This window comes from Fukomys damarensis, unplaced genomic scaffold (assembly GCF_012274545.1).
Source record: "Fukomys damarensis isolate Sample0158 unplaced genomic scaffold, DMR_v1.0_HiC HiC_scaffold_28, whole genome shotgun sequence".
NCBI classification, from domain to species: domain Eukaryota; kingdom Metazoa; phylum Chordata; class Mammalia; order Rodentia; family Bathyergidae; genus Fukomys; species Fukomys damarensis.
In genome coordinates, this window is record NW_022900940.1 from 31,453,793 (window position 1) to 31,479,798 (window position 26,006).

The 26,006-nt window shown below is 36.5% G+C and overlaps 1 protein-coding gene across 8 annotated transcripts in view; it reads left to right on the forward strand.

The window, feature by feature from the left end:
* Znf385d (zinc finger protein 385D) overlaps positions 1-26,006 on the forward strand; it is an 867,824-nt gene that overhangs the window by 646,064 nt on the left and 195,754 nt on the right. The gene's annotated exons all lie outside the window — the stretch shown is intronic.

The following is a 26,006-nucleotide window of genomic DNA, read 5'->3' on the forward strand; positions in this document are numbered from 1 at the left end:
CTTAAAAGGAAAATGTGCAAAGATTTGATCTTACTGGCTTGATCATGAGTTGATGTCACCCCTGTGACTTCTGGGTAACATCACCAAGTCTATACTTTTTTTGAAATAGGTAAAATTGAAATTTAATATATGTATTAGAGAAAGCATTGAGATTCAAGTACATACCTAGAAAATTAATGACTATTCCTTTGTTTCTTTTTGTATTACGCTTTAATTTTCAAATCCATTATTTTCTAATTTAACGAAGAGGACCCTCATAGTGATGACAGTGATAGATTTTATGTACACTGCACATCTTTCCTCTTTAATTTCAAACAACTCTAAGCTCTGGTAGCAGAAGTTTTAATTTTTTCCTTCCTATCCAGTCATGGTTGAGTCAAGGCTTTCTGAACGTATTTCATTTCTTTGGGTTTTGTCAACAGCCTTCCCACCACAAGTTCAATTATTGTCTTGCTTCTATTTTCACCTTTAAGGATGTCTTTGTAAGTTGGCAGATTCATCATATTCATCATAATTGTTTCCTGTGGAAGCTGTGACTGTACGCTTAGGATGGAAATTAAAGTAGGGGTGAAAAGGTTGGAAACAAGTGACTTTTTTTCAAATATCTCATTCAGCTTTCAGCAGTTGTTATAATGCAGAGCTGAGCTTATCGATGATAGATGTGTCAAACCAATCAGAGAAAAGAGGATTAAAATGAGAGGGCACTGAATTCTCAGTAATCTAAATAAAACTGCTTATTTGTTGCAACATTATACCTCCATGATGAATAAAAAAATCTGTCCATAATTAAATCATTCTTCAGAAGACAGAAGATCTTTTCTTTGGTAGTACTTAATCACAGGAACTTTAGACATGCCAGTAAGATAGTACAGTAATGTAGTAATCATTGCTAAAGTGCAAGAGAAAATAAAAGTCACTTTACTTTTGTAGAGAAGAGAAGTTTTCCATAGGAGCTTTATTTTGAAATGGGTGGGGAAAATACAGCAGCATCAAAATCATATATACAAAATGCAGATTTCTAATACTAGGTATTTCAGTAAGACTAGAGAAAAACTTGCTCAGCATCAAATTCCCTTATTCATAAATGATGACACTGATGTCCCCTGGGTTCCTTTCTCCTGAGCTCCTTTCCTGTTATTCAGTTAAGTGGGTTCCTGGCACAGCCTTGCTCCCAGACACCTGGGGGATAATCTGTCATGGCACTTTACCTGACATTGGAGGCCCCTGGGCATCCTGTCACCAAGGTCCCATGTCAGCTTTGGAATACTTAAGTGAAATCTTGGAAGTGTACAAAAGGCTGGGTCTTCCCTTTGGGAAAAAATTGAAAGCAAAGTGATTATTTGATTGACAAGGTAGTATTATTTGTCATGAGACAGAGATGAGTAAGATGCCGAGTTGGGTGACACTAAGGAAATATCTTTTACATTCAACTAAAAGGAGTGGACTTGATAATCTCTTCCTTCAGGTGTTATGCCATTAAAAACTTGAGAAGAGTGTGTGTGTGTGTGTTTGTACTTTTGCACACATGCGTGTACAAGGACAGCATTACATGTTTGTCAAACTGGACTCCATAGCTAGGCTAATTCAGAAACCCCACAATCATCCGAATAACCCTGCATAGATCACTTATTTTCCATGTACCTCAATAACCTCATCCTTAAAATGGAACTGATAATAAGCTTTATAGATATGTGATCATGATTAAATTGTTACATTTGTTTTGAATGGGGGTTAGCATAAAACAAACACTTTATATAATGGGTATCATGTTTGTAAGTAGCTTATAAACCCTTTTGAATTTCATTGTGGTCCTCATTGATTGCAAAGCTGCAACTAGATTCTCTTCTCACCTGGATCTTGACTTGGGTTGCTGTTTCTTCCAGTAAAAACACGAGGCTGTCTGTTGTTAAACCTATTATATTCTGTCCGGTTATTTCCTTCCAGTAGTGGTCTAGCTATGGCCAGCCAGGTGAGGATTGAGCCTCATCTTGCTTCCACCTAAGGAGACTATTGTAAAACCCATATCATGTGGCTTTGGACTTGGAATTAGGGACTGCTGTTGTTTAAGGATGAAGTGTCACCCAGAGACTCATGTATTGACAGTTTGATCACCAGCGCAGCACTGTGTATAAGTGGGGCCTGCAGAGGTGACCGGATCATAAATGTGAAAAACCTTACAAGTTGTTTAATCCATTGATAAATTCAGAGATGAATGGGCTACTAGGAGGTAGGACTCAGTTGGACAAAGTAGGTCGCTGGGAGTGTGTCTTTGAGAGGTATGTTTTCTTTCCCTCCTAGCTATGCTAATTTTCATAGCCCCTTCATTATTCTTCCTCGCCATATATCTTGTCCCCCCCACCCCTCCTCTTTGGTTTTTTCCTTTCTTCTGTGTTTCCTGGCTATCATAAATTGACTGTATTACAGCCTTCCACCTTGATGTTCTGCTTACCTTAGGCCCCAAGCAGTGAAACCAGCCAATCATGGACTGACACCTCTGAAACAGTGAGCCAAGTAAATCCTTCTTATTTGAAGTTGTTATTGTCAGGTGTTTTATCACAGTGACATAAAGCTGTCAGACAGCATAAAACATCTCTTTAAGTAACAACCTGAGTTCTTGATTTTACAGCAGACTTGAAACTAAAACCACAAGTTTAGAGTATATGAAATGTAATATTTTATTGCTGTAGACTGATTTCTGGTATAAGACAGCTTATTCCACCAGGCTAGAGGGAAAGCCAATCTCATTTGGCTTCATAACATGCTAAGGCTCTGTATTCTAACAGGCCATCTGTCCTGTTTTTGGTGGGAAGCTTCCCCGGTCATGAAGTTACAGGTTTACATAAGCATTCACAAAATGCTCAGCACGCAGTTAGCATGGTCCTTTAAGCACTACAGTTATATTCATTATTGGGATTTTGTACCTTTACATGACAGGTCTTGGTTCTCATTTTTACCCTTTGTCTGTGCCCTCCCTTTACCCTCTCCTCCCCTCCCCATTTACAAACACTTTATTTCCATTTCTTCATTTTCTCATATTTTTTTCCTCTCCCTCATTACCTTTCCCCTACCCTTCCCACTTCCCTTACACCTTTAGCCCTTTACTTCCTATTTCACATTGTCAATTCCTTTCTCCCCACGACCGCGACAACATTTGTTATTGTGTGATTTCTTGATAACAGCCATTCTTTGTGGGGTGAGGTGGAATCTCAGTGTTGTTTTCATCTGCATCTTTCCATTGACCAGTGATGTGGAACATTTTTCCATATATTTATTTGCTGCTTTTACTTCTTTGTCTGAGAAACGTCTGTTCATTTCAGATGCCCATTTTTGAATTGGATCTTTATATTTGGGGGGCTGATTGTTTTGAGTTCTTTGTATATTCTAGATAAGAGCCCTTTGCCTGAGGAGCGGCTGGTAAAAATTTTTTCCCACATTGTAGGTTGTCTTTTAGTTCTGTTGATGGTTTCTTTTGCACTGCAGAAGCTTTTTAATAAGATGAGATCCCAGTTGTTGATTCTTTCTGGTAGTTCCCGTGCTACTGAGGATTTGTTCATAAAGTCTTTTCCTATGCCAGTGTCTTCAAGAGTTCTGCCTAACTTATCTTCCAGCATGTTTAGTGTTTCTGTTTTAATATTTAGATCTTTAATCCACTTGGATTTTAGTTTAGTGCATGGTGAAAGATAAGGGTCTAGTTTTATTCTTTGGCAGGTTGAAATCCAGTTTTTCCAGCACCATTTATTAAAGAGACTATACTGCCTCCAGAGAGGATGGTTGGCTCCTTTGTCAAAGATGAGGTAGCCAAGTACATCTGGAGTTGTTTCTGTGTCTTCCAATCTGTCCCACTGATCCTCAGGTCTGTTTCTTTGCCAGTACCATGCTGTTTTTATCACAGTGGCTTTGTGGTATAGTTTCAAATTGGGAATTGTTATACCCTCTGCCATGTCTCTGTTGCCTAGGATGGCTTTTGCTATTCTAGGTCTCTTCTGGTTCCAAATGAATTTTTGGATTATTTTTTCTAGTTCTGTGAAATTTAATGTTGGGATTTCCATGGGCATTGCATTGAATCTGTATAGCACTTTTGGAAGTATGGCTGTTTTCAGTATGTTGATTCTTCCTACCCAGGAGCAGGGATATCTTTCCATTTCCTTATATCCTCTTCGATCTCTTTTTTCAGAGTGCTGTAGTTTTCAATGTAAAGTTCTTTTGCTTCTTTTTTTAGATTGATTCCTAGATACTTCATTTTTTGGGGATGCTATTGTGAAAGGAATTGTTTCCCTAATTTCTCCCTTAGTGAGTCTGTTGTTTGTGGAAGAGAAGGCTATTGATTTTTGAGTGTTGACCTTGTATACAGCTACTCTGCTAAAAGTATCAATTAAGTCTAGAAGTCTTTTGGTGGAATTTTTTGGGCCTTCAGTGTAGAGTATCATATTGTCAGGAAATAATGACAGTTTAACTTCTTCCTTTCTATCTTTATTGCTTTAATTTCTTTCTCTTGTCTAATTGCTGTGGCTAATGTTGCTCAGCTTTTTCTTTATCGTGGTTAGGGTCCACAGGCTTTAAAAAGGCTGTCATTGCCTTCCTGCTTAGATCTGTTGCTCAGCTCTTTCTTCTGTAAGGAAGTGATGAGTTGCTCTGACACCAAATTACTTTTCACCTATCTAATATTTCTGAAATATGAAGATCAGAGACTGTCTGCCTGTTACATTTCTCTACTCAGCTATGAATATAGAATCATATACTTGTGGTGGGATCTGGCAAAAAAGATGATGGCAGTTATTAAAAATATGTTATTCCTAGGTGAAGTATATAAAAACATAAATGGATTTCTCAGCTTATTGTGCTACAAGAGTATTAAACCATTAAGTTTAAGTGTGGGTCAGGAAGAATAACGAAGGGTCTATGAAAATAAGCATAGCTAGGAGGGAAAGAAAACATACAGAATCAGAGCTGTGTTATAGATATAAAAGAGAATATTCAATAACATTATTAGGATCTTTTAGTCTTCTGAAAGCTAAAATTTAGAAAGTCATAATACAGCCTATTTTCTCTCCTAGGGAATGTGGTATACTTGGGAGTTCAAGAGCTTTCACGTGAAAGAATGGTTTCTTTGGACTCTGTCTTGTTTTCTCCTTGCTGAGACAAAATGCTCAATACCCAAAGTTAAAGGAGGAAAGGTTTATTATAGTTTATTATAGAGGTTTCTTCCATAAATGGCTGCCTCCCAGACAAGGTGACATGGCAGAGAGATCTCACAGAGGAGAAACAACTCATCGTAGGCAGAGGGCAGCAAGGCAGCAAGGGACTGACTACAGCAGCTCTCTTTCTGTCCCTTATACTTTATCCAGGCACTCACACCCAGAGAGGGCCTTGCCATTATCCACTCCCAGCACTAAGCCGGACCAATCAGTGGACTAATTTAGTAATCACACAGCTTTCGTCACACACCTCAGCATTACACACTTAATCCCAGCATCCCATACTCTAGATTGAGCTAACTCTGAAAAGCTCTACCTGTGAGCACTTGAGGTTTTCAGAGAACATTTAGACCCAAGTCATAACAAACTTCTATTGTACCCTTCGCTCTGCCCTTCAACCTTATAGGACACTTGAGTTTCAGTTCTTCAAAACATTCTGACCCCATAGATCCCATCTTGAGTCTCCATTTATTGAACAGAAACAATCCTGGAAGTAGACAGATAATATATAGAAAATAAATGGTAAGATATGGTGTGTGCTTTCTCCATTCAATCAATTGGTATTTGTTAAGGATAACAAGGATTATATAACAAGGATTATGTTGTTACAACTCTTGCCAGGATATTAATTAGTTTGTAAATGGGAAGTTGACAAATAAGGAAATATTTGCAAATGTGAGAGCTTTGATATAGAAAGATGTACAGGCTAGAATGTCAGCTTGGGGATAAGAGTATTATGTATGGCTGTGTAGTTGTCTTATTGAGGGTTTGCGAGGATAATAGAAACTATTCCTGCCATTCAAACAGGAAAGGATTTAATCTAAGTATTGAGTTCTTCATAAAACCTTTGTGGGTTGGACAAGTAAAATCAGAATAGACTGTTAGTGGCTCCTGTTTTCTGCTTTCTGGGATTAAGGAGTTGCAGAAACACAGAATATCCAAGCAAGTTCTATTATTTTCAGGCTGGATCCCCTGAAATGCTTCTCTTGGGTGTAGTCTAGTATTAGTATGTGTGTTGCCAAAGCAGCACATCTTCAGTATAGTCTAATAAGTGCACCCTTCTGGCAGCAGAATGCAAACCTTGGTCTTCTAGTCCCTGTGATATGGGCGGAGTGTTGAGTTATCCACTGAAGACTTCAGCCAGTTGAAGAATGCGAAGAACTTTGTAGAATTAGAAAAGCCTGAATGTGTCTGTAACCACAGATAGTATCCCATACTGTCAGGTTAGAACAGCTAAACAGAATACCTATACTGTAAATTGAGAATAACTGAACAGCTTGTTATTAAGAGGCATAGGTGTGTTTATAAATGCTACAGTTTGATGCTGAGAATGGGCTTGGGCCAGACTCTGGAATGTTTGGAATGAGTAGTAGTCATTACAAATGATGAGAAAGAGAAGCAAATTCTCACAGAGGGCAAACGTGGAGAAGGGAAGGTGAATAAAGAGAGAGAGATTGTTTTGCTTTACTTAGCTCTAGCTAATATTTCTTAATAGTGAAAATGTAGTATGGAAAGGTTGGTTCTGCTGCTCCTTTGTATGATAGAATTTCGTGAGGATGAGAGGAGTTAGAAGAGGAAGAAATGGAAAGTGAGACGGAGAAGTGGAGGGGGAGGGGAGAAGAGCAGAGAAAGATCAAAATGAGCACCTGGCTCCAGTCTGGTACTTGCTGTCTTCCTCCTTTGCAGAAGTACTAACTGCAAAAAATTTGAGTGTAGTGTTAGTTTGGGTTCTGCCTTGCAATTTTAGATGTTTTATCAGTTGAGGAACAGGAAAGTGGAATTAATGTTATTTATAGCAGTGTTTCTCAGAAATCCTAGAGGAATCATGTTAAAAGGCAGGTTTTGAATCAGGAATTCTTGGGCAGGGCCTGAGATTTTAAGGATATGTAGGAGGAGGGATGGGAAGCCAGGAGAAAGATTGAAAAACCTAAATAATGTTCACATTGGTGGAGAATGTTTGCTCCTTCATCCTTCATTCAATAAAATTTTCTGAGGACCTACTATGTGCCAGGCATTCATTGGTTTCATAATTTCTACAGTTGTGGAAGTTACCATGTGGTATTTTTGTTGTAGGAGCTTGGAAAAGAACACATGAAGAAAATTGAGGTTTCTGTAGGTGGGTGCACTTGTACCTTGATTATAATCCTTCTGTAGTTGTTTCTTTTTTGAGTTTATTGGTACAATCTAGGTCTACAGTACAGTTACATTCATTAATGGGATCCTGTACCTTCACATGACAGGTCTTGGTTCTCATTTTTTCCCCTTGTCCCTGCCCTCCCTTCACCCCCTCCTCCCCTCCCCATTTACAAACACTTTATTTCCATGTTTTCATTTTCTCATATTTTTTCTTTTTCCTTCTGTAGTTGTATTTTAGCTTCCATAAATATGGTCCTGGCTTTGGGGTTGTGTTGTTCAGGACTTTGCGTACAGCTGTTAATTACTGAATATGTACTATATGCCAGATACCCAGAATTATGACTTGCATTCCAATTGGTTAAAGGCTAAGATTTTCCTATGAAACTTTCAAAGTTTTTATATATGTCACAATCTTAAAAGTATTACTGAGAAAAATTCATGAACATTGCACTCGTGTTTATTCAATGATTTCTTCATTCTACAAATGTTATAGTCATACTGAATAAATTTCAGTATTGAAAATATGACTACTAAACATAACTCTATTCAGAAACATTTGTTGTAAGCTTGTTTTATAGGCAAGTAAATATAATGGTGAGTATGGAGAAGAAGAAAAGATAACTAATATCGCACAGATTTACTCAGTGGGCACTTAGTAGGCCCTGACTACACTCTTCTCTAAGCAACCAGTAAAACAACTAGATGTTAAAATCCTAGATTAGATACTAAGCCTTACGTAGGACGAACCCCTATTTATACTGTTTTGTTCAGTTGTTTAAAAATGGGGTAGGTTAGCCAAGTTATTCTCTGAAGAACTTCCTTAAATCTTCAGATTAAGTCCTTTGAAAGGTGTTGCTTCCTGAATTCAGGGGAAAGAGAGATTACTGGGAGGTTCCCAAAGAAATCTCTCTGGTAAAAGTTAAGGTTTGGTTTGGGACCTAAGATCCTTTCCATATTTGTTAAGGTAACTGTGTAATACAGACACTAGAACATAACGGACTCAACGCACATTTTTTTTTTCTCCTCACAATGCATGTAATCCGTATGTACTGCAAAATGTTAATTTTTTTAAAAAATGAAAAATAACCCCAAAAAACCCTCGCATTTCTTGAATTTGAGTAGAGGATAGATACAGACGCAGAAGAATTGGTAGATAGAAGGCATAATTAATAAAAGGGACAGAACCATAGTCTTTGTAGCATAAGAAACAATTGGTTGAAGTTTCTCAATAGTAAGATAAAAATTTTAAGCATTTACTGTTTCATACATTAGTTTATGTCTAACAAAACTGTTAATTTATGTAAGCATTAGAAAATATAAGCAAGCTTAGCATTAAGCTAGTTAATTCACATTTATAATTTTATGTTCGTTTATGTGTTTGATCTGAGTATATAAGAAAACAAATGCCCTGGACGTGGTTTGTAGAATATTCTCTAGAATCAGTCCTCTATAATATTGTACATCATTTCTTTCATGTGGGCTTATGTGGGTTTTACCATGAAGCATTTTAGAATGTTAAAAGAACAGATTGAATGAGCTTCACATATAAAAATTATCTTGCAGAAGCTTAAATGATCCTTTATAATGTAGATAAAAATATAGGATTCAAAATTTTAAAATTTCACAGTCATATTTTGGTTATTCTCAGATATTGCCCTTCATTATCTTCATTCCCTTTGCCTTTAAAATGTAAATGCAGGTTGCTCATCCCTAACTCAGAAATCCAAAATCTGAAAATGTTTGAGCACTGACATGACATCACAAATGAAAATCTGGCCTGTGACCTAAAGTGACAGGTCACGGTTAAACTGCAGGAGCAATAAAAACATTATCGAACTTTTAGGTATATATGCAACAAAAATCTACTTCACTTTTATCTTGGGCCCTAATCGCAAAGATATTTCGTATGTACGTGCAAGTATTCCGAACTCTGAAAATATCCAAAATTGGAAGCATTTCTGGGCCCACACATTTCAAATAAAGGACACTCAACCTCTACTGCCATATTTACTGGTACACTTTGTCTCTTCCCTTTTAAAAAGGATTTTCTTGAAAATACTGTTCTCTACCAAATAGTTTCTCTGGTGCAAATAAACTGTAATAGTACATAAGATCCTAATGAGATAATTGACATTGTGAAATGGGAATAAAAGGGCTAAAGGTGTAGGGAAAGTGGGAAGGGTGGGGGAAAGGAAATAAGGGAAAAGAAAAAAACAAAAAAATGGAAATGAAGTGTGTGTAAAAGGGGAGGGAGGAGGGGATGAAGGGAGGGCAAGGACAAGGGGAAAATATGAGAACCAAGACCTGTCATGTAAAGGTACAAGATCCCAACAATGAATGTAACTGTACTGTATACCTAAAATGTACCAATAAACTCAATTTTTAAAAAAAGAAAAGAAAAGAAAATACTGTTATCCTCTGTGATTCTGTATTTTGTTACCTGCTAGCTTCCAATCCCTCAGGCAGAGCTAGAATTAAGGAAAAAGTGGTTAATGTTTTCCATTTGTTTGTTCAAAGAGATAGTAATTAAATTTAGTCTGCACATTGATAACTGCTCTTACCAAGTTTCTCTAACTGCTGCCATCACTAAGATATGTGGCTGGCAAGGGTGGAATTGTGAATCCGAAACCAAGCTTGTCTTTCTTAGTCTCAGCTTATAGAAAGGCGGAAGCTCTTCGTATGAAACATGCTGTAGTAAATATGGTATTGATTGCTCAGTTCCCTGTCATCTGAAGACAGATGTAGTCGATTACTACTTAGCTTTATGCATTAACTGTCATATCTGTATATCAGAAACCTCTGCAAAAACATCTGCTGATGAATTCTTCTTTCATTATCTGTCTCGTACTGAGACACATTTCTAAGCGTTTTTACTGGCCCTCTCAGCTTTCTGGGAAAAGTTTGTATATGTGGAGCTAAATGATTGTAATGACCGTGAAGAACAAAACAATGTAACACAAAATAGACTTGAAAAAAAATCTAAGGAGATGTGCAATATACAAGTAGTTTTCTTTTATAATAGTTGTTTATTCTTTGAACAGTGAACACATTTTTGTATGACTCAATGATTAAAGAAATCAAAAAATTTTTTCTTGTTCTTCTCTAGCTGTTCATTTCTCATTTAAGTGTAAATCAATATAGTAAGTTGCTTTTATATCTGTCCTTTTAAAGGAAAATATTGAGGCAAAAAATATAATATATGCATGCATATACATATGTAACTTATGTGAACAAACCAGTCAGATTGAGATAAATTTGCAAAGCATGTATTTGGTGTTTCTTATTCTGATTCTGATTTTTTTACTGACTATATAATTCTGGCCAAATAAGGGGACTAGGTAAGAAAACATCCAGTAGCTCTTTTGGAGATCCTTACTTTACAGATAGATGCAGAGATTTTGTGACTGAAAGACGATTTTAGGGTTAATTTATCTTAGGGATAAATCTCAAATGATTGAATCACTTTTAGTTTCACAGCTAGCAGTGAAAAATCTGAGGGATTCCTGACTTCTAGTGTCTTGTGAAAATGTTAATCATGAAATCATAGTAGCATGAATTAAATTATGGCACTCAAAACTTCATTTTTGGAAGTCCTAACTCCCAGTGAATTAGAATGTGACTTATTTGACAGTAAGGTCATTGAATATGTAATTAGTTAAGACAGGGTCATTAGAATGGGCCTTGATCCGCTATGACCAGTGTCCTTATAAAAAGGGAAATTTGAGACACAGAGATTCATGTAGAAGGACGACCATGTGGGGACATGGGGAAGATACCATCTACAGGACAAGAAGACAGACTTGGCCAAGTCCTTCCAGCAGCCCCCAGGAGGAATCAGCCCTGCTGACACCTTGATTTTTGGACTTCTTGCTTTCAGAATTAAGAGACAACAGATTTCTGTTTAATCCACCCAGTTTTAATATTGTTATAGCAACCCTAATAAGAAAAGGATTTGGGAACCATCTGATCTTCCTATGAGTACTTGCTAGAATTTCTTCTTAACTCTGATAACTGATAATCCAGCTGTTTGCCTAACTAAATCTAGTGATGGTAAATAAGCCTGGGGGTGAGTGACTTTACCTCCTAATGATTTGCACTATTAGACAGTTTTGTATTCAGAGCCAGTTTAAGAGCTCTATAATTTCTGTAAACTTAGTAACAAGCTGATGCATAATATATTGCATTTTTATTAAAAAATCATTGATCAGTTAGGTGAAGAGGGCTGTAAGAACAGCTCTTTGACGCTCACTACATTTACATCTAATTTCACAAAAGCCTTGTGTGTTGTAGGTTTTTCTGAATTATATAGGTAAGGAAACTGAACTCTGAGAGAGAAAATGTTTGCATCAAAATCACAAATAGTAAACTATTGAATCTTGGATTGATGTCAGGTTCTGTGATCCAGAAGTAGGGCAATTTTGTTTGCATCTTAGCTGAATGACCTCTTATCTGTATATGGCGGTAGTTTTGGTAATCAGTTGTCAAGATGTTTGTATACTATGAGAGAGAATTAATGAAATAATCTTTTATACTTCAGAAATTTAGCTTCAAGAAAGCAAACTATTTCCTAGACAAGATTCTGGCAGTGATTGGATGATTATGTTGAAATTATGTCACTCACACACACATTTATGTTATGTATGGGTTATCATTGTCAAAGGAATAAATAACTGCGAGAGGTGGTAAGAAAAATCATTATTATTCCAGTAACAGTCTAGGTTTTTTTGTAAAATGTAAGATCCATCTGCACTAGGAAACGTAAGTAAGAAAAACAAACAAAATAATTTTAAACTTGGGATCTAAAAGATTTGAGTTCTGTGTTTAATACTTTATCTATAGCTAAAAGCCAATTCCTGCATCTGCATTTCCTCATCTGAGAAACTAGAAAATTGACCTCATACACGTGCCTAAACCTATTAAAGAATAAAAGTGCAATAGAAATATTAAGCATTTGAAAATCTATGGAAGCAGACAGAGCACTGCAATTAGATCTTAATGGTCATTTTTTGTAATCTTGCCAAGTCTATTTGCTTGTCCTTTAAATGTGGACAGTCACTGTGTTCTACCCTGTTGCTAAAAGAGGTAGGAAAACCCCTTTTCACAGCTAAAAGCAGATGAAAGATTGACTTTACCAAACTGTCATTTGGGGAAAGTTTTCTGTTCCACACCTTCCTGTCAGCATAAATGTGAGGAGCAATGTTAGTGCTATTCCTCATTACCCTTGGTCGAAGGAAAGAAAGCCTTTGCCAGCCAGTATATTTGTTTCATGACTCTGCTTTTCAAAGTGTGGCTCACAGACATATATGGGTCCAAGAATGTTTCTCTGTGATGAGAGGACAGAAATTCAGAGTGAACATTTAGAAGTTTTGATAGCAATTTAAGGACAATAACAAATTATGAGTCTATGTTATATTTTTTTCAGTTTTCCTCATAATTAATTTTGTTGTATAAAAGTATCGGTCTGTGACTGATAGGGACAGTCCTGGTCCTTCAGCAAACAATTGAGAAACTTTGCTTTATGATATGTTAAGGCTTTCAGGATTGCATCTCTAGCCGTAACATGAAGGGGACTTTCGAGCAGTTGCCTAGGTAATTTCTATACTATATGGTTGAGAGCTGCAAAGGCATTTTGACTCCAGCTAAAGGATCAACCCAATTACTTTATCCAGGAGAGATGTGGCAGTAGCACATGGGTCTCTCTAGAGTGCATAAACTTGAGTCACAAGTAAAATAATTTGCATTTTGCTTTTCCCTGAAGCATAACCCTTATCCCATATTTGGACAAATGGTAAAGTGGTAAAATCAGTAGTTCTTGGTTTTCCCTTTCTGAACACTTGAAAATGGAATTTATTTCAAGGGCCTTACTAGGGAATTTTAAGGAACAAAATTTTTTAAAAATAGTATTTTAAGTTGTTGTATACTTAGGGTTAAGAAACTTTGTTCTTTTGACTTTTGTACAGTATCCATGATTTTTTTAAAAAAATAGAAACTAAAATAGATTGGGAGCATTTTGAAAGCAATTTCTTCAAGGAAGTTATACAGAAATACTATATTCTGTGCTTTTTAGAACATCTATGCCTACCTATTTTGTTAGTGTTTCGTGACTTTTGCCACCTACTAAATTGCAAAGCAGCATTCTGTAATTTCTTATGAACATGGGAAGGAATATATAGAAGAGAGACCAACACTTTCTATTCTATGCATATGAAATTTATATAGTGAACCCTCAAGTTACGACCAGCCTGACATATGAACAACTCAGGCTATGACCAGAATTGTGTTAACTTACAATGAAAATTTTCAGTTGTGACGGGAGTGCCAGCCACTTGTGCTTCCACATGGCCTCAGATACAGACTTAACCCTTAAAGAAGGAGCATTCCAACATCCTTTCTTGTGTGGGGTTAACTGGGAAATCCTGGGCCAATGGCTCTCTAAGGACCCTGAAAACTGCCTGATACAGGAGAGAAATTTTGAAGGCTGTGTAGAGGAGCCTGAGCCTTTAATTGATAAACTTGTGTTACGACCTGCCATCGAGGATGAATTGAGTTTGTTGAGTTATAGATATAGCGCATTGAGTTAATGCCTGTAATTGGTGCTGTGTATGATGGGCTCTGTGAGGAAACTTCCCCTTTTTCCTCAGATATCCTACTTCTCTTTTTAAGTAAAAAAGAACCTGAACACCGTGGCACACACCTGTATATTAGCACACTGAGAGGCTGAGACAGGCAGATGGCAAGTTGGAGCCCATCATGGACAATTTACTGACTAAATGAGACTGTCTCAAAATTTAAAAATAGATATATAGCCTAGAGTGTAGCTCAGTGTGAAAGTTGTGGGTTCAATCCCTAGAGCTACTCACACATACAACAAAAAACTACATAAAATACTAATTTGATTCAGAATTCGTTTAATTAGCTCTTATCCATCTTATAAATTCTTTTCATATATGCTGGTTTTAAGACCCTTGTTTGAAATGAAGCAGAGAGACAATTATTTTGAGCTTGGAAGAGAGAGAGAGAGAGAGAGAGAGAGAGAGAGAGAAAGGAGAGAGAGATGTAGGTATTCATGCTTCTTCCTGTGGCTCATCCATGGCTTAAAATACTGAACACGGGTTTCTAGAAAAACTTTCATACATGTATCAAATTACTTGATCCAAAAAACATTTATATTTAAGTCGGGCGTGGTGCCACACACCTGTAATCCCAGCACTTGGGAGGCTGAGGCAGGAGGATCCCTGTGAGTTTGAGACCAGCCTGGGCTACGTAGTGAGTTCCAGATCAGTCTCAACTGCATAGTGACACCCTGTCTCAAAAAACAAAACAAAAAAAATTTATATTTTATTAGCAAAAACTTATACCATATAACCTGCAGTGTGTATGTGTAAGGTTGTAAAATGGGCTCTAAGAGATGTATGAAATAATTGTTTTACATGAAAATATGTAGTGTTGGATGAGGAAGTACAAGTCCCAAAATGTGTGTAGAATGATAACAGATGTGCATGTATTTTAAAATCACAGAGAAGGGCCGGGGACTTGGCTCAGTGGTTCTGCTGCCTGCCCTACAAGTGCAAGTGGCCAAGTTCAATCCCTGGTACCCTCCCCCCAACAAATCACAGAGAAGTTAGAGAGAGACTGAAACAGATTTGTACTGTAAGCAGCTTGGCTAGAAAGCCACACACATCAAATATGTTTCAGGTGGGTTTGAGGGACAAGTGAGAGACAATAGTACTGGTGAGGGGAATAGTGCAAACAAATATTTCCATAATGTTCAAATTTTGTTATTTTAAAGAAGAAATATTGAAACAAAAATGAGATGTTGATACATTTATGATCAGTTCATAGTTTAGTTTATTATTATGTATATTTTTCTATTAAAATAAATCTCAAATTTTATAACTTGCAGATATCGTTAATAAAATAACTGTAGCCTCTAATATAGGATTAGTTAGGACTCAGCTGATATTAATACTTAGATGTGACAGTTTCAAACACAACTTTGATCAGTATTTCCCAGCTCTGAGGTCTCCATGTTATAGCGATCCTCTGATGGCTCTAAGGCTTTATAATACGTCATAGAGATTAATATTCAATAGAAAGGTTAATGCATCAGTTTTTACCCCTTTCTACTACTTAGAAATGATTGAAACGTCAACCAAAAAAACGTGTTGACTATGTTTGGCGCTGTACTTCTGAAACTGCATTCAGCTTTGCATTATCACTTACTTTAAAAACTTACATAGCCAGTAAAGGTAAGAGAGATTAGTAAAGTTTCTGGGTTTTATTAATTTCTAGCTTTGTTTCTATCTGCTGTTGTGGAAGCTGATTGAGATGGTGCTCTAGGTTGCATTGTTAGTTGGTTTCTTCCTTCCTTTATTTTTTGTTTATTTATTTTTTTTATATTGGGAATTGAATCTCAGGTACTCTACTCCTACTTGTGAGCTACATTCCCAGCCCTTTTATTTATTTGTAAACAGTGTTTCACTAAGTTGCCCATGCTGGCCTCAAGCTTACAGTCTTCCTGCCTGTCTTCCAAGTAGCTGGGATTACAAGTGTGTGTCACTATGCATGGCCTTGATAGTTTTACAGTGTAGTAGGAATGCTATTTTAGAGCCTTGGGAAAATTTATATTACCATTCAAGCTCTTCCTTTTGAATATTTTTAGAAATGGTCAACTTTGTTTACACCTCATTAAGAGGAGTTGACCCAGCCTGCAAATTTAAAATGTCAAATTGATACTTAATTTTCTCCTGAAAGGTCTATATTTTTCCAGGAATTGCTGTAGGTTTTAGATTAACACTAGTCTCTTAGGAAAAAATTAATTTTACAAGCAAGGATCACTGAACATACATATCAAAGAACTCATGATGAGGTGAAAGAGTCCAATTTAACTTTGAAGTTGGTTGATTGGACTTGTCTGTATGTTCAGTTTGATATATAAATGCCATTATTCTAAATAGTTTAAGCAGTGACCTAAAGGAACCATTGCCATCATCCTACCATCACCACATGAACACAAAAATATCCAGGCTCATGTGCATACAGCAAAACAGCACCCCCTCCACAGTAGCATTCAGTGATCACAGATGCATGATGTAGTACATCAGATGAATACATTCAGTTTTAGCTAAATGAAAATAACATGAATCATAACATAATGAGAATTTTTTATCCCTAAAATTTTCTTCACTTGTTTTTAGTCTTCAGATTGTTATGAGCTCAGAAAAACTTATTTCAGGCAAAAATAAAAGGGTAAGAGGTAATATACTCCTGAAAAAGGAAAGCAAGCTATGTCAACAACAGCAAGGAACTTTGAATAAATTAACTCTATTAGGTGTTGCATAACAACTTTAACTGTATTCCAAGCCAATTACACTCTACTTGGCAACTGTTAATAAACCCAGAATGAGAAATTTCCATGCCTGATCTGCTTCAGTGTGATTGGTTTCTAACTTCCCTGAAAGGTGTTGAGAATCCATGAAAGATGAGCATTTTGGATTGAACTGGAGAGCTCATGTTACTCTCAGAATTCTTTTGAAATCAGTAGACCCTACATACCTATGTGTATCATTGTAAACTGCATATGATTTGCTGATGCCTGTAAGCTATTTTTAGAGCCAAGTAAACTTGAAAGAATGATCTGAGAAAAAAATACCACAGGAGAAAAGGAAAATATTGCAGGTCGAATTTTGTCTCCAGAAATAATTTTTAAGTTGATGTAACAGGGCTGGGGATTTAGCTCATTGGTGCGGCCTCCTGCCTCATAAAGGTAAGGTACTGAGTTCTATCTCCAGTACCAAAAAAAAAGAAGTTGACACAACATGAACTTTGTTTATATTTAATATGCAATCCATAGGTTTCTGGAGATGGTGGCTATATATGTTATTCCTCGTATTATCTACCTTTCCACTTTGGCCACCTTTCCTATATCTTCAGTTGAAATGTACTAGGTCTCCAGTACCTCCCTTCTCATCATGACTGAATCTTCTTGCCAACTTCAGCATTTGATTGTATACAGCTTAATTAGTTGTATAATTAATTAGTTCTATAATTCCTACTTGATTCTGTGTTTGGTATATTGATCTCCTTCAACTGACGCTGTTTTCCTTTATTATATGCATATATGAGGTGTTTCTTTTAGTCATTATGTTGAACTGGTTCCAACTGTGCATTTGCAAATAGATGAAGTGGAAGAATAAATAGCTCTAGATTTCATTTATATTTTGCATCTTTTCCTCATTATTTTACTTGTCTAATTTAAAAAATTATGGCAAAAATAAAAACCTTTGGTTTTGAAATGCCCTAAAAGCACCCAGTTACATGTACTGAAGTCAACCCTGTTTAAAAACTGCCTTTCCATGGAATACCAGTGCTCAAAAGACCTGACCTATGGAGTTCTGCTGCAAAAATTGTTTACATATGTTTCATAGTTGTGAGCTTTCTTTTCATAAATTTTGCCTCTTGATAAATGTAAATTAAATTTGGGAAATAAAGGGAACATATATAGTTGTAAAAGTGACTATAACAGCTTGTTTTTTAGCAATAACCATCTGTGCACATTTACATTTTTACCTTTAAAATGTACATAATTTGTTTGTTGAAATTAATATATTTCATAGTATCCTTGAGGAGCATGGTAATCTCCTACTTCTCTGTGGCCACTTCTTCATCTATTAGTTTAATAAATACTCTGCTACAGAAAATATAGTCACAGAAGATAGCCTTCACACCTCCCTTGAACCAGAGAGCCTGAACAAGTTTTGTTCTAATTCATTGAGCAGTGAAGTATTTACACACTGTGTAACTGATGTAGCTCCATCCTATGCTACATAATCTGAGTGATAGAAATAATGCACAATTCATAAGTGTTTGTAGAATGTTGTAGAATAAACAAATAATAATGTATAATTCAGTTGTGAGAAAAGGGGTACGAAACCTACAACATTAGGAGTATTAAATTAAATACTCCTAATTTGATGTACTGATGCTCTTAAATGAATTAACTTTTATGTAAATGCAGTCACAGAAGCAGAAAAGCATAAATTCTAGCTTATTCTGTTATGCTGACTTACATGTATGATAAACAAGTTATATGCAGTTTTACAGTCAATAAAATTAAATTAAATGATGCTTTGAGCTATTTAAAGCTTTGAATAGAGAGGCTAGAGCTTTAAAGATATTCCAGTTATAAAGAGTTGCTTTGCCAGAATTTCTATTTTCATGAATTGGAAATGCTCAAGAAGTGAGCATTTTTCATTATGTTCTCAGAAATGACATTTAGTGTTACTTTTTGTATATAGTTGTACAACCTTTCCTGGGCAAGTTCAGCAAATTTCCATGATGTCAGCCTACTAAGTAGTACCTGGGCACACGAATCCATAGCTTTTCCCTGAGGAATCTTCCAAGAGTACAATGTCTTCAGGTCATCTGATAATTTCCATGCAGACACCTTCTGGTGACATCCAAACAGACTCTGTCTTCTAAAACTTTGTTTTTATTTGCCTACCAGCTTTGTCTTGCTGACAGTTTAGTTGTATATGTACACATGCTTTTAAATTATAAGTAAATGTGTAACATTATATATGTTATTGTTACTCATATTATGGTCATTTATAGAGCAGTGTTCACAGATGTCAGTGTGTGATTATATAAATGACACTTTTATCTGCACTTCTAAGTTACTGGTACAACTGATGATGCCAGTCTATAGCCTACACATTGAATAGCAATGATAAGGAGCTAAAGATGATGGGTTTTGAAATCAGAGTCTTAAATTTTTATAGATAGAAAACTTATTTTGACTTCCTACATCTCAATTTCATCATCTATAAAATAGATGTATCACTACTACCTGCCTCATAGATTATTTTTGAATTAAATGAGATGTCAGACAGTATATCTTACTTACCTAGAATATACTTATTCTCAGTGCTGCATTTGCTTTGGATAATTTTGAAGTTGTTTCTTGGTAAAGTAGATCCTTTTTCATTCTTTTGTCACATTCTAACATATGTGAATATTTGAATCTGTTGAATTATCGCTTGGGGATATTTTAATCATAAGATATTCTTATAGTATCACACAGATTTTAATTGCCAGTTGTTCCTTTTTCTTAGTTCGTTATCAAGGTTTACAGAAAATGAAAACTGCAAACAAGATGATAATTACCTCCTCTTTCTACCTTGATTTATTTGAGGAGCAATTTGCACAGACCGTCTAGTAGAAGTAACTGTATTCAGGTCCCAGCCTTCTAGAGTCCCAAGCCCAAGACTGTGGAATCTCAGTCCCTTAAGTTCTTTGCATGTAAAACATCCTCATAAGGGAGATTAAATGAAGTGCTTTTCCTGATTTGTCAAGTTGTAATGAGAAAAAACTACTTTAAAATAAAATTTAATAAAACATCTTAAGTATTTTAATCAGTTAAAGTTTACATCATTTTTCTTAATAGCATTGATACGAAAAAGATCAATGATTATTTTATTCCACTGAGCCCATAAAATTGGTAGTGGGTGACATATAATATTACAGCACATAAAATCCACAGTTAAATCTAGGCAGTTGTTAACCTGTTTTTTAAAGCTGCATTTAAAATGAAAAGTGATGTACTATAAGAAATTATTTGTTTAAACTGTTGGATAAAAAGGGAGAAACATGTCTTACTGTTACAGTTATGTAGGTAAAAGAAACAGAACTACAGAAAATGAAAGTGGAACACAATTATTATTTTAGGTACTGAACATGTGTGGATGAATATTATGTAATTTGGTTTACAACTTGAGAATGCTTATACCCCAAAAATCTATTGAAAAATAGTATAGTTTTTTTTTGTAACCATGGTGGCAAGTAAATGAAAAAAATGAAAGAAGAGAGGAAGGAGGGAGAGAAAGCAGCAAAGAAGGAAATAAAGTTGGATTCATGGGTGGTCTTTTAGAAAATTCTTTTTGAAAAACATAGTTCCAGGGTTGGGATTTAGCTCAGTGGTTCTGGCACCTGCCTCACAAGCGCAAGGACCCGAGTTTGATCCCCAGAAAAAAAAAAAAAAAAAAAAAAAAAAAAAAAAAAAAAAAAAAAAAAAAATTGAAAAATCTTAAATCTGCCCATGACTGCTGTTTTGTTGGCGTTCTGTTTTGCTTACTGGGCCTTATATAGATCATTATGAAATTGATCACCAATTAAAAAGGTCACTGGCAACATATTACAAGTGGCAGATCACAGAAGCCCTTTTGACTGGTTCTCGATGCTGTGTAGCTTTGTCTCAGTGAGCCATGAAATGTAGTGCTACTGTTACAGGTAACGATGCAGCACTGCCCCCAGCTTTCTAGGTGACCGGGCATACTGGAGCCCTTGGCTGTGATAGCTGGGTTAATATATTCTCTGATGATGTAAGGGAGGCAAGTAAGTGGAAGGGCTTGTACCAGCTGGTGGGGAAGAAAGGAAGAAAGCTTTTTGATTTCTGTAAAACTCCCTCTGAAGTAGGCAGAAACTGAAGAGTTGTCAAAATTATCAGACTTTTTCTACATCTCATTTGTTTTCAAAAATGACCATTTGGCACTTCCCCTCAGAGGTGGTCAGCACATGAAAGGAACTCAGTGTTCATTGAGGTAATTAGTCTGTTACTATTGTCAGGATTTATAAGGGAACAGATTTAATACAAAACAAATAATTTGTAGGGTTATTTTATAATGCTCACCCAAAAAAATCAAGTGAAGAGGAGTGCAAGAGATATGTCCATACACTAGAGACTTGAAGAATCCAGCTGAGGGCCTAGAGCCCACGGCAGTATCTTCCACAAGTGCAGCTGGAGGCCTGGAGCCCACAGCAATGTCTCATGCAAGTGTGAGTCCAAGGTGTTCACCAGAAAGGCCCAAGGGCAGGTGGTGGAAGATAGAAAATCTGCACTGGCAAGATGAAGGGTCTGTGCCACCAGGCTAAGGGTTTTTCACTGGATCCAGGAAACAACACTCACGGCAAAGACAAGAGCTCCCCTGAGGAAAACAGTAGCCATCCCTAGTGACAGTGAGGACCAGAGCTCCTCCAAGGGTGAGAACAGCTGAGTTCTTGTTGGGAAAAACTAGCCTAAGAAATCTTCTCCAGGAATATCAACAGCATACAACTTCCCCTCCAGTTCCCCTTTTATGCCATTGGCAACAATCCTCAGGTGGGTCTTCCATGACCAACACATGGCTGACTCATTTTGGCTGGGTGGTCCAAGTTAACCTTTAGTTAATCTACCACAGTGATTACGAAAATTAGTCTGGCTGAACATCCTCTTTCAAATTTATAGCTGAGCTTTGGAGGTAAAGACAGGTTCAGGTTTAAGCATTACCTCTTAGTAGCTGTGGCTTTTGGCCCATTTACTTTGGCTTTCTTGCTATCTAAGTCCTCACCTTTAAACTAAGGACAGTCATGTATATCACAGTAGTAAGCTCTATGTAGATTATATGAGACGTGTGATAAGTCTGTTCTTATGCCATTTTCTTTTATTCTTCATTTTCTTAAATGTAGCTAATTCCTTGACTGTGTTTACTTAATGCGCTGTTTCCATGACTTAAAAATTATATATTCCTCTTCCTAAATATGTAGAAAGTAAAATAAATTTTTGAAAGTTCCCCTGAAGTTTTCCTTCTTCAAAAAATATTTTTTTGATACCATGATCTTAACAACCATTCTCCAGTTACCATCTCCATCCTTGTAAATGAGGGATGAGTGTCTTTAAAAGAGTTTTTTATGCAAAGCTCGTTTAAACCTGGTTCTTGGAGTTTTCTGCCTTCCAAGGTAGGAGACAAACTTGAAGTTCACCTGTACTGAAATCTAAACATGTACTGAAACCAAAACCATCATTGGTGAAAGAGACATTTTTTAACCTGTATACATGTAGAGTTTTTCTTTATACGTTACAATGAACATAAACACAGCAAACCTAAACTTGTAACCTAAAAGCTGTGACTGGGGTATGAAGGAGAAAGGAAATGACTAGTTGGATTGAAGTCATTTTACTTTGCCCAGTTGTCTTTTCTTGTCTCTTCTTTCCTTACCCAGAGACTGTGGTCGTTAAAGTTGGTTGCCAGTGGACATTGGTAAATATCCCAGAAGTAACTGGAGAATGTGGAACACCAGCTTCTCCATCACTCAATTCACAGTAGCATCTGTAGAAATTGTACCTACCACTAGCTAATTTAACAGTTCTGTTTGACTCATATTCCTACCCTAGATTTCTATCTTCCCAGTTCAGCCATCCGGTGATTTCACAGGTTTACAATTTCTAAATTTGTTTTCACTCTCAAAATTAAGGCTTCTCATTAGCAATGATACTGTGAGGCTTTTCTGTTCATTTGTCTTTTTTCTTCACCAATTCTAAGACAGAAAGGATAGTAGTTTAGTTAAGTAACTGCAAATAAGTGGGTTGCAGGAGTCTCAACTACCTCTTCCTTCCTCTGCATCTTCACACCCAAGCTCAGCTGCTGATGTGATCCTACCAACTTGTGACAACTGCTTATTTTATTGGTGACTCTAACAACCTTGGCTGTAGTTTGATTTCAGCAGCTGTTAAGTGATTAACATGAATTTGAAAGTACAGCTGTTGCCAGTTCTGGTACTGGCGGTGGGGGCAAGAACCTGATCTTGTATAGTTTTCAATTAAGAGTTTGTGAAACTTTTTTCATGAATCACACATCAAACATATTCTGAGTTTCCTGATTTGAAGACTTCAAAATAATTTGGCTCTTCTTGACTTCTTATTCTCAAAGTTGGCTTTGTCATTTTTAGTTATGGGAGTTTTGCTTCTCAGAAGAGCGCTTTTATTTTGCATATTGTAACAAGATAGATCTAGATAGTAATCAGAAAAGCCACTAGTTTTAAATGCCACATACAAACTATGGCAGTAAAATCAGTACTGTGCTGCATTATTCTTCTGTAAACCTTGGTGTACAAATTTCACATACGTGATTAGAACACAATTTTGTTTTAAAAAGCTGCCACAGCAACTTTTGTACATTGACATGGTCTGCATTACCTCACTGTGATTTATCATGGTGTGATATAAATTTTGATCCCTAAGGCTAGGAATGCAGAAAACTTGTACTTACTTCTCTAAAGTTGAACTTAGTTTTTAGTTTTAACCTCTGTTGTATGTGTGGTAAAGATACAATTTTAAATGACGTATAGTCATTCCCTTTACCTTCTTGATGTGTACCTAAATTTTGGGTGTTTTAAAACTGTCAGGGGAAAAGAGGCCTCTGGTTCTTTACCTTTTTGTCCATGGTGGCAAAAGCTAGGATGCAGTCTGGTCTAGTCCGTATGGTTCTTCATTGTGTAGCCACAGAAGTTGTTATTGTATCCCTTTGTTCTAAGCTGGCACTATCCAATGTGACTTTGTTCAATGATGGGTATGTTTTCTATCTTGTGTTGTTCAGTTGAGCAGTTACTGGCCGCATGTGGCTATTGAGCACTTGAAATCTGGCTAATAGAGTATTGAATGTTTAACTTTATTTCATTTCATTTATACTTAAGTAGCCATGTGTGGGCACTTGTCCGCTGTATTGGGCGACAATTTTCTAAACCTAAGAATCTCTGCAGGTCATCTGGCTTCTAGCAATTTTTATACACCATTCAAGGTCTTGTAATATATTTAGTAATTTTTCCCCTGACACTGGATACTCAGAAAATTGGAGAGGCTCTCTAAAGCAATCACAGCTCTTTGCTACTGTGTCGGTGCTTGAGAAGCCATTTTAGTGAACTGTGTGTCCCTGGAACATTCTTAAATCCAAACTCTCTGCCTTAGGTCTTCCCTTTCCCTGTTACAGACATACATTTTGCTTCTAAACTATTGTGGGTCCAAAAATCTCTCCTTTTTGGCTATTTTACTGGCATTTCCTGGTGTCAAGATAGCTAAACCAGTTTTCTTTTTCTCTACTTTTCCAAAAATGCACATAGTAATCATGTCATCCTGCTATTCACCTTAACTCATCTTATTTACCCACCAACAGTAAGTTTCTGTATTCTTGCTTGCTCTCTGTTCTCTTCCCCACCGCAAGAATTAGTGTTGTCCTTTGAGCTGAGAAAAATGACTCTTTCAGGAGCATGCATTTTTCTTGGTCTTTTTTTTTTTTTAAATGTTGACTTTATACATTGCAGCTGAAAAGCCTGACCTTTACCACTCAAAATACTGGTTTTTGACAGTCAAGGTAATTTTCTCAGCTTTTATTTTTCTTTACTGTGGTAAAGCATATATGTAATAAAATGTATCATTTTAACTATTGTAAGTGAACAATTCATTGGAATTGAGTGTATTTGTTACACATTTGTCACTACCATCTGCAGAATTTTTCATCTTCCCGGACAGAAACTACCTATCAAACAACAGTCCTATCAAACAACCTATCAGACAACAATTCCCATTCCCTTTCTCCCAAGCCTTGGCACATACCTTTCTACTTGTCTCCCTTAAATTTGAACTACTCTGGATACCTCCACATAAATGAAATTTAAAAATTGTATTGTTCTATTTGGCTTATTTCGCTTTGCACATGCCTTTAGCGTTATGTGTATACTAAGCGTGTCTCAGAATTTCCTTTCTTCCTGTTAAAGACTGAATATTCCTTTGCATACATACGCTGCTTTTTATGTATTTATTCATCTGTCAGGAGACAATCAGATAATTTCCATCTTTTGACAATTGTGAATAATTCTTTTACAAACATTGATGCATGAGTATCTGTTTGATCACTGATTGAATTCTTTTGAGAATATGCTCAAACGTCCCTGCTTTCTCTTAATTAGTGAGTGTGATTGTTCAGTAGTATAGGGTGATAATGCCTCAAGGATTATCTTGACTTGCAAAGGTACGGTATGAGAGACTACGATGGAGGTTGCTTGATAAAGCTGAATTGTTTTAATACTGGAAGTGATAAAACTTTTACGTAGCCCACTTGTTCAAATTGGATGATGTGTCTTAATGGAGAGAATGAAGAGATTTTAACAATGGTTTAACAAGGAAGAAGACCCTAATTTACCTGGCCAGATCATTAAACAACAGATGCATATTACCCATGACACCTACTGATAGGAAAAATGTCTTTCCCTTCTTCCTTTCTTTTCTCCTGACCCCCATTCTCCTGTCTCCCTCTTTTCCCTTTTCCTTCTATTCCCTTTCTGCGTTACCAATATTTTTTCGTTGCTAACCTGTTTGGTCTTCACCAAACAGTGCACAATCTCATTTAAACTTAATGTTCATCTCCTGAAGGCCCCATCTCCTAATACAATCACAGTGGGAAATAAATCAACATAGGAATTGGACACGAATGGTGGGGGATGTGCCATGACAGTAAGCATCTGAGTTCAAGAGTGGTAGAATTCCTCCTATTAAAATTTATTCTAAATAACTTTTGATGGCCCGTAGTACTCCACTAAACCCAAAATTTCTAGATTTTCAGTGTCGAAAAATGCGAATTAATAAGGAATGATGCTCATGAAGAGCCTTGTGGGAAAACAGTCAGAGCAAAGACACAGATAGGAGAACCGTAACTCTGCTTCTAGCCCTTGGGATATTGCTTTGAATTTGGGATGTTCTGCACCATAAGGTGGGCATCAAGATACTCTTGGTTATGAATGGGGGACCTGAGTGAATTAATCTAGATTTGACCACCTTAGTTATGTATGCAGTTACAATTTGTTGTGATT